The sequence below is a fragment of the Triticum dicoccoides genome, chromosome 1A (assembly GCF_002162155.2).
Source record: "Triticum dicoccoides isolate Atlit2015 ecotype Zavitan chromosome 1A, WEW_v2.0, whole genome shotgun sequence".
Lineage (NCBI taxonomy): Eukaryota > Viridiplantae > Streptophyta > Magnoliopsida > Poales > Poaceae > Triticum > Triticum dicoccoides.
The window spans coordinates 584349183-584357468 of record NC_041380.1 but is presented as its reverse complement, the minus strand read 5'-3'; the positions used below and the strand labels follow the sequence as shown (position 1 = coordinate 584357468).

The 8286-nt window shown below is 47.8% G+C and overlaps 1 non-coding gene across 1 annotated transcript; it reads left to right on the top strand.

Annotated features, from left to right (window-relative positions):
- The first annotated feature begins 4934 nt into the window (after positions 1-4934).
- TRNAR-CCU lies at positions 4935-5007 on the top strand. The gene has a single exon. It is a non-coding gene; the product is annotated as a tRNA-Arg (tRNA).
- Positions 5008-8286: the final 3279 nt, after the last annotated feature.

The window sequence follows — 8286 nt, the reverse complement described above, 5'->3', positions numbered from 1 at the left end:
AGAAAGTATTGAAGTAATTAAAAGGTACCAATAAGTGGAAGGTTGCTCCGGTGGTAGGTGATGCTGGCGTCTGAGAGCATCATGGCGACAGTGAAGGTGAAGCAGTACCAGTTGAAGAAGTTGGCGATGTCGCGACGGCCGTCAGCGGTGCTCAGGGTGAACTGGTTGGCCCCAAAGGCCAGGTTGCACGGCCGAATGCCACAAGTGCCTACAACCGAGAAGAGAAGGACACAAGGAGTGCGGCAAGCTAGGAGCTGGTAGCGCCCTCACACTAATGCCCTTTGGATGTGTTGCACCGTGAGGATGAAGGAAATGGAACGGCGACGGAGAGCATGTGGATAAACATGCCTGTGAAGGAGGACATGGTGGCAACCGTGGTGGTAGTGCAACGTCTGAGGTAGGTGTTGCAGACGTACGCGCCGAAGATGGTATTGAAGTTCCTCTTGCCGAGAAGACATTGAAGTCGGTGGCGGCGTTGACACTTGGCATGTGGTACACCGTCGTCCGATACGCTAGCATGTTACGTTCAGATCGATCGTCCCAAGCTTCTCAAACGTCTCATTCCCTGTGATAATCCATATTCTCTTAGTTTTACTAGTCAAAAATTAATTTCAAAGAACTAACGGTGTTCAATTTTTATGAAACTAGAAGATAGCCCGCATGTTGCTGCGGCAATCTTGTTAAAATCGATGACTAATTAGGTGCTACATAAACAATTGAAATAAATAAAAATAAATTTAAGAATATACTTGATTTACACTTTAGAAACATTAAAAGAATATGAAGCATATAACAAAATGATATAAAAGAGAGAAAATTAGGATGCAGTTAGAAGACTGCTAATTCTAAAAACCGTGAAGGGTAAACTATATAATTATGCTCCAATTGTCCAACACATATATACCGTGTACATGAGAGTACAAAACTTAGTGCAAATAAAATTAACTGATGACTTAACATGCATGAACGGACTATTAACGCAAAAGGTGTAAATTATAATTTAGATGCATGACTTGTTGATGTGGCATTGTTGTACAACTAGAGAAATAGGTAGTGGGTCATAGTTATTTCTTTACTTTCAAACTGATGGGTTATAGTTATTTAGCAATAGAGGAAAAGTGTGGCGCTTAAAAGAACATAAGGATCAACTATATAGGTATGCTCGAAGCACTCGACGTATATACAGTGTCTATATGAACGCAAAACTAAAAAAAAATCAATTACTGGCATGCACAAACAGATGATGTGACAACGTGAGATAGATATGCAAATGCAAAAAAATGAATTATAACTTACATGCATGGCATGCTGATGTGGCATGGTTGCATGACTAGAAATAGTATGCAGTGGGTTGTAGTTCAGGGTGGACACGGTCCGGTCCCGGTCTAAACCGACGTTTGGACCGGCCGCCGGCGGTCCGGGCCGGACCGGACCGAGCAGCATGACGGTCCTGATTTTAGGGACCGGACCGGCGATGAAGAAGCCCGAGCCGGACGGAGCGGACTAGCCAACAACCATCGGCGGCGACTTGCACGGGTGCAGCGGCGAGGTGTAGGACGTGCGCGGGTGCTGTGACGAGGAAGGTGACATGCGCGAGCGCCGGTGTCGAGGTGGGCGACGTGCCGTGAGAAGTGCGTGGGTGCTGCGGTTCTTTGCCATGAACGTGCACATGTCTGTTGATTAGCAGTTTTTCTGTTGCATGCAAGTAATCTATCGTGTGCATGAGCCCATGATTTCTCATGTGCGGGCCTTCCGTGATTAGTGGATCAAATCGGATGTGCAGTTAATCGTTAAATGGTGACGTGATTTTTGGATCAAACCTTGTTTCTCTGGTACTTTCAGTTTTCTATTTTGACTGAAGAAAAGGAAACGGCACCAGGGGATCGTGCGTGACGTGATTATAGGAAGCTGACGGTATAAAATCTAGCACTTCCAAAACAAGACTTGCCTGATTTGTTGGATGAGAAAATCACATCCCAGCGTTTCTCCCACGATCCGAAAATCACGGCCAAGCGTTTCATGCGTGCGTGCGTGTTGTGCTGAAACTGTTGCCATGATCGAGAACTCGCGAACGGCGGCAATGCACGCACAGCAGCGACGGCGAGCGGCAGAAAGAGGCTCTGGGGCACGGGGAGGAGACGAAGGAAGGACATGGCAAGCTCGGGGACATGGTGGTTCACCTAGGGGCTGCCGGTGGCCGCGACGACGAGGAAGGGAAACAACGATGACTGCGTTTCTAGGTCCGCTCGATCGGCTCGGTTAAAGACCGGACTGGACCGACATTTTTTCTCAGACCTGATATGGCAGACCGGACCGTCTAATTTATCTAGCGGGCCAAGACCGAGCGGGCCACGCACGGGCCGAAAAGCCCGCTTGTTACATCCACCTTGAGTTGTAGTGCATGTCTTGATTTAAGGCTACTTTCAATGGATGGGTGCTTAGAAGATGTGCTAAGCATATTAAATAGCTTAGCAGCTAAAATCCCCAATGCATCGGTGCTTAGCTTCTTGTAGCTAAGAGCATCTCCACCGTCCCAGGAAGGCCCTCCAAGCACTCTTTTTAGCACCGGCAGCAAAAAATGGCCCTAGTCAAGCCCCCACGACCTCGTTTTGCGTTGGATTTGAGCAAAAACAGCGCCGGCGAAACCAGCCAAAACCCAGGCTCCCGGGGGGCACTTGCGACGCCCGGTGATACTTTATGCATGCAGATACCCCCACCAGTCAGCCTCTCTCTCCTCTCTCTCTCTATCCTCCTTTTTCTGCTAGCCCATCACTTGCATGTAAAAAAGAATCAATCTCCTCTCTCTCTCTCTCCGCACGAAGCCGCGCTGCACCGCGCTCGCCTCCACGCCTCCTCGCCGCCGTCTCGTTGCTGGCCGCCGTGCTCCCTTGCCACACCAAGCTCCGGCCGCGACGGCGGCGGCCGTCTGCACGTGCGTGTGTGCCTGGACGGGGGCTACCATGTTGCCGACGAGTTGTGGCGCCCACTAATCGGCGTGCTGGAGCTTGGCATCGTCGAGCTGTGGCGCAACGGCGGCGGTGGTGAAGATCATTGTCGGCGTCCACGGCAGCAAGTCGCCGGAGCCGACGTCGGGGCTGTACAACCGGAGCCTGAGCCCTTCGACCCCTCCTTCCTGCCGACGCCAGGGAGCCCCAGGCGGCGGTAGATGAGCTCCTCGAGGCGGCGCGCCGCGCCGACGCCGGGGACCCCGCTGGCGCGCGCGAGATATTGGCGCGGCTCAATCACCGGCTCCCCTCGCCGCCCACCCCGCTGGGGCACCCTCCCCTGCTTCGGGACACGCTCCTGCAGCGCCTCCTCCCATCCGCGGCCAGCAGCTCCGTCGTCTCGCCGCTCGACGTCGCGCTCAAGCTCGCTGCACACAAGGGCCACGCTGGTCGAGTCGCTCGACACGCCCGGCAGGCCGCGCTGGTCCTGCTCCTGCTGCGGCCCAGGGCGTTGCGCCATGTCTCCGGCGAAGGGGATGGACTCTACGCTGCTGTCCGCGGCAGCGAGCAGCGCCATGCATAGTGAGGGCGGCGAGCAGCAGGCGAGCGGCGCCGAGGGCGAGGCGAAGGCGTACGGTGACGAGTGGATAATAAGTGCGTGGGGGGCCAATGAGTGGATGCTTTTTCATTCCCAGACTTTAATATTTCGCCGGCGGCCCCCCCCCCCCCCCAGCGGCGAAAAAAGTGCCTCCTGGTGGGCTCAACGGCTGGAGATGCTCTAAGCTTCCTTCCTTTAATAAGCTGTAGAATCTTAGTTGTTTGTAAACTTTATGGCCTATTTGTGGCATGTATTCGAGCTTAGCAACTAAACCAATGTTCAGAAATGCGTGTGTGTGCCATTGCCAAAGTTCAGAAATGTATATTTTGCTTTATAGACTCATATATAGTACAAACTGAAGAACCTAGAAGCCGTCAAAAAAGTGGCAAGATATCTTTGAGCTGAAGTAGATAATAAAAAATATAAATTGCGGATTATATATGTTATGAACTGTCTGTACTTAACATATTGGACAGTACTGATCATCAGCTTCATCCAAACAGCAACAAACTGTACAATACTGAATATTATAATTGCATATTAACAATTATAGCAACAAATGGACAGTACTGAACATCGGACCAGAAAGTTTCTTGGCAAGTTATCAGTCAGAGTTTGGCCGCAGCCCAGGTTAGATGCATAGAAAAAATCTAATCTAATCAGTAACTGCAGGGAGGCAGTGAGCATCAGGTGCCGTATGATACAGAACAAAGACGTAGTCTGAAAACAAATCTAATGTAATCAAGAACTGCAGGGAGGCAGCGAGCCCAGGTCAGGCTTTGACCAGTTTGTGACTGGCCTGAAGAGCTACCGGCAGCGGTGAACTGAGCCAGTGACGCTGGTGCTATCCCTGCTTCCTTCTCCCGGCGGCAGACCATGCAGGCTGGAGGGTCGCCCGGAATTTGGCTTCAATGAACATATGGACGGCGGCTCAGACGATGAAGGGGAAAAAAAGAAGAGGAGACGAGATGGTTCGGCGATGCACACGGGATCGAGATTGATTGCCTCGTACCGTTTCTTCCTGAGGTTACCAAAACTCTCTCTCTCCTTTTAATTATGATGTCACATCAGCTTTTTAGTCTAGTTGGCACCTTTAACACCGGTCCAGGGTGAAGCACTGGGAAGGACCTAATGCAATGTGATTTAAAACATACATAGAATGTACTAATGCATGTTGCATGTTAGAGACTTCTCATGTGTTGATTGGATGGATGCTAGTGGATCGAACTAGCAAATCTAACGGCTACAATAATTTTTAAGATGTGGAGGCATACATGTTAAGATGAATAGAAGTAGTGAAGATCAGTCTATTACAGTATGTACGAGGCAGTTGGTACTTGCAGAAAAGAAAAAGCATCTAGATGACGTGAAATATAAAATGGAACATATGAGCGCCTGTAGCTCAGTGGATAGAGCGTCCGTTTCCTAAGCGGAAGGCCGTAGGTTCGACCCCTACCTGGCGCGTTTTTACATTTTTTGCCGATTCTTTTCTGCCAAAGCTTTTCTACTAGTCAAATTAATGAATTGTTCTAGGAGGGAAAACATTAGTACAATTAATTGTTCTATAGGAGGGAAAACATTAGTACAGTTAATTAAGAAGGGCAACAATACAACATTTTTTGCTGATTCTTTTCTGCCAAAGCTTTTCTACTAGTCCAAATTAATGAATTGTTCTAGGAGGGAAAACATTAGTACAATTAATTGTTCTACAGGAGGGAAAACATTAGTACAGTTAATTAAGAAGGGCAACAATACAATTTCCCACCACATATATAATTTACTTTTATTAAAGCATGTTGGAGTACCACGCAAAAAGTGTAAATTGCTCCAAAAAAACAAAGAATGAAAAAAAAACTGTGGGGAGAGTGACATGTCCTAGGAGGGTGGCCTTTTTTTTTTGAACGTAGAGGGTGGCCTTTTGGGACCTGGTTGCTCCATGGAGCGCCATGCTTTAATTTTTCAAATATGAATTTTGAATTTAGATGTTCCAGAAACTTTGGAAAAATATTCCACATGCATACAAATCTGTTGTAGACATATATATTTCTTTTATTTAAATCTGTGAACTCGTAAGCTACAAGGAAAGTACAAATGATGAATCGATAATACATAGTATGTATATATCCATTTTTCAACCACATTGTTCCCCTTTCTGTGGATACGACAAAATGTACTAATGTTTTTTTACAGAAGCAAACTAAAAAGGGCAGCCAAAATCACGGGCTAACCTATTAAAATATATACTACTCGTCACAAAGCACGACCAACTATAGGCTATACGTGTATTCACAAAAAAACTATAGTCTATATGTGCATGCAAATTTTCTATTGTATTCTTTTTCAGAATTTCAAATTATGTTTTCCCTTTTTGTGCGAATATGCCCTTTCTTGATTTTAAGTGCACTGGTGATGAAGAATGAAGGGGGGATATACATCGTATGGAGAGTATGGACACATAGCAGCCTTCTTGCCAGCTGATTCAGATGGATCTTGTGGGCAGAGCTGCTAGGCGAGAGCAATTGGTGGCTCAACATCCGCGCAAATGAGCCGGCCCAATAACATTTGTTTGGTTGTTGTTCGGCTCTTTCCTCGCTGTAGGTTTATTTTTCTTTTGATTTTTCTTTCAGGTTTCTTTGTTTCTTTATGGTTTTTTCCTTTTTTTCTGATTCTTTTCTGCCAAAGCTTTTCTACTAGTACAAATTAATGAATTGTTCTATGAAGGAAAACATTAGTACAATTAATTGTTCTATAGGAGGGAAAACATTAGTACAGTTAATTAAGAAGGGCAACAATATAATTTTCCCACCACATATATAATTTACTTTTATTAAAGCATGTTAGAGTACCACGCAAAAAGTGTAAATTGCTCCAAAAAAAAACAAAGAATGAAAAAAAAACTGTGGGGAGAGTGACATGTCCTAGGAGGGCGGCATTTTGGGACCCGGTTGCTCCATGGAACGCCATGCTTTTAATTTTTAAATATGAATTTTGAATTTAGACAAACTTTGGAAAAATATTCCACATGCATACAAATCTGTTGTAGATATATATATTTCTTTTATTTAAATCCGTGGCATTTTGGGACCCGGTTGCTCCTGTTGGGGAACGTAGCATAAATTCAAAATTTTCCTACGTGTCACCAAGATCTATCTATGGAGTCATCTAGCAACGAGGAAGGAGTGGATCTACATACCCTTGTAGATCGCGCGCGGAAGCGTTCAAGAGAACGGGGTTGATGGAGTCGTACTCGTCGTGATCCAAATCACCGATGATCCTAGCGCCGAACGGACGGCACATCCGCGTTCAACACACGTACGGAGCAGCGACGTCTCCTCCTTCTTGATCCAGTAAGGAGGGAGGAGAGTTTGATGGAGATCCAGCAGCACGATGGCGTGGTGGTGGAAGTAGCGGGATTCCAACAGGGCTTCGCCAAGCGCTGCGGGAGGAGGGAGATGTGTCATGGGAGGGAGAGGGAGCCGCCAGGGCTTAGGTTGAGAGGCCCTCCTTCCCCCACTATATATAGGGAGCCTAGGGGGGGCGCCGGCCCTAGGAGATCCAATCTCCTAGGGGGGCGGCGGCCAAGGGAGGAGTCCCTCCTCCCCAAGGCACCTCGGAGGTGCCTTCCCCCTTTGGGACTCTTCCCTTCCTTAACCCTAGGCGCATGGGCCTCTTGGGGCTGGTGCCCTTGGCCCATGCAGGCCAAGGCGCACACCCCTACAGCCCATGTGCCCCCCCGGGATAGGTGGCCCCACCCGGTGGACCCCCGGGACCCTTCCGGTGGTCCCGGTACAATACCGGTGACCCCGAAACTTGTCCCGATGCCCGAAATAGCACTTCCTATATATAATTCTTTACCTCCGGACCATTCCGGAACTCCTCGTGACGTCCGGGATCTCATCCGGGACTCCGAACAACATTCAGGTTACTGCATATACATACCCCTACAACCCTAGCGTCACCGAACCTTAAGTGTGTAGACCCTACGGGTTCGGGAGACATGTAGACATGACCGAGAAGACTCTCCGGCCAATAACCAACAGCGGGATCTGGATACCCATGTTGGCTCCCACATGTTCCACGATGATCTCATCGGATGAACCACGATGTCAAGGACTTAATCAATCCCGTATACAATTCCCTTTGTCTATCGGTACAATACTTGCCCGAGATTCGATCGTCGGTATCCCGATACCTTGTTCAATCTCGTTACCGACAAGTCTCTTTACTCGTTTCGTATCACATCATCCCGTGATCAACTCCTTGATCACATTGTGCACATTATGATGATGTCCTACCGAGTGGGCCCAGAGATACCTCTCCGTCACACGGAGTGACAAATCCCAGTCTCGATTCGTGCCAACCCAACAGACACTTTCGGAGATACCCGTAGTGCACCTTTATAGTCACCCAGTTACGTTGTGACGTTTGGCACACCCAAAGTATTCCTACGGTATCCGGGAGTTGCACAATCTCATGGTCTAAGGAAATGATACTTGACATTAGAAAAGCTTTAGCATACGAACTACATGATCTTGTGCTAGGCTTAGGATTGGGTCTTGTCCATCACATCATTCTCCTAATGATGTGATCCCGTTATCAATGACATCCAATGTCCATGGTCAGGAAACCGTAACCATCTATTGATCAACGAGCTAGTCAACTAGAGGCTTACTAGGGACATGGTGTTGTCTATGTATCCACACATGTATCTGAGTTTCCTATCAATACAATTCTAGCATGGAT